Consider the following 1,412-nt stretch of genomic DNA (forward strand, 5'->3'; position numbering starts at 1 on the left):
AGAGATGAGGACATGGAGAGAGGTATCAGCTGAGGACTCTAGACTCATGGAAAGAGAGGAACTGTGTGCTGGTGGCCAGTGGGTAGGCTTGAAGGATGTGCTCTTTGGTTGTTAAAATTATTATATGTTCCTGAGTGTTTTTGTGCCTGTTCCCCCTACCCCCACCCCCCAAAAAATAGAGGGAATGGAAGCAAATACTGTTGAATGATGATGCACAGAGGAGATTGTAATCATTAGAATGAAATGATGGTGTAAAGCCAGTGTTCTCCCATGTAAATTATCACTCACTTCACAATTAACAACAACAACAAAGAGCTAAATAGAAATTTTCAAATGGCAACTCGAGAAGACAAAGTAAAGTATTGTAATGAAATGTGAAAAGACCTGGAATTAGAAAACCAAAAAGGAAGAATATGTTCAACATATCTCAAGCTGAAAAAACTAAATAAAAAGAAAAAAAAATCACACTTCATGTTGCAATATTGGAAGTTTCTATGTGGAAAATACTGAATGATGCAGGAGGCATCAAAAGATGGAAGGAATACACAGAGCAACTGTTCCAGAAAGAACAGATCAATGGTTAATCATTTCAAGAAGCACTGTATGATCCTTTTTTTCCCCCACATTCACATGTGTCTAGGGTCGGATTGCAGGTGTCTGCTTGCTGAAGCATAGGGAGTGTGGAGTGTGAGTTGCGGTGAGCTGAGAATCATGGAAGGACAGGTATTTAGAAAGTTTCTTCCCCTCTTTGATTGAGTATGGTTGGAAGGAGTGCCACTGAAACTGTAAATAAAGGAGGCATTGTGCTTCCAGAAAAATCTCAAGAAAAGGTACTACAAGCAACAGTAGTAGCTGTTGGATGCGGATCTCAAAGAAAGGGTGGAGAGATGCAACCAGTTAGTATGAAAGTTGGAGATAAAGTTCTTCTTCCAGAATATGGAGGCATCAAAGTCGTTCTAGACGACAAGGCTTATTTCATAGAGATTGTGACATTCTTGGGATGTATGTGGAGTGAAATAAATCTCAAATGAAAATGGCATCATGTGAAGCTGCCCATTCCACTGAGGTTCTGAAATCTTGCATCATGTAAATAATCTTCGTGGTTCTCTTTCATAATAAACTTACGATATTCAATGTCTCAAATTTAGTTTCACTGTACTAATACAAGCATGTCCAAATAAAAATATGCAAGTCAATGGTTAATTCTTCTAAGTTAATAATGGTCAAGTGCTGTTTTTCACTCCTGGAATTTCCTAAATAAAGGTACCCAGGTTTTGAGTTAAAAAAAAAAAAAAAAAAGAAGTACTTTATGATCAATACTGATAGTATTTAAAGAAGTGCAAACTGTACTGAAGGCATTGGTGAGAAAACAAGACACCAGGAATTGATAGATTACAAATAGAAATGTTTCA

The 1,412-nt window shown here is 37.3% G+C and overlaps 1 pseudogene; it reads left to right on the forward strand.

Moving 5' to 3' along the window:
- Positions 1-711: 711 nt before the first annotated feature.
- LOC102836384 lies at positions 712-1,015 on the forward strand (annotated as a pseudogene).
- The last annotated feature ends 397 nt before the right edge of the window (positions 1,016-1,412 follow it).

Source organism: Chrysochloris asiatica, unplaced genomic scaffold (genome assembly GCF_000296735.1).
Source record: "Chrysochloris asiatica unplaced genomic scaffold, ChrAsi1.0 scaffold00170, whole genome shotgun sequence".
In the NCBI taxonomy this organism is placed as follows: domain Eukaryota; kingdom Metazoa; phylum Chordata; class Mammalia; order Afrosoricida; family Chrysochloridae; genus Chrysochloris; species Chrysochloris asiatica.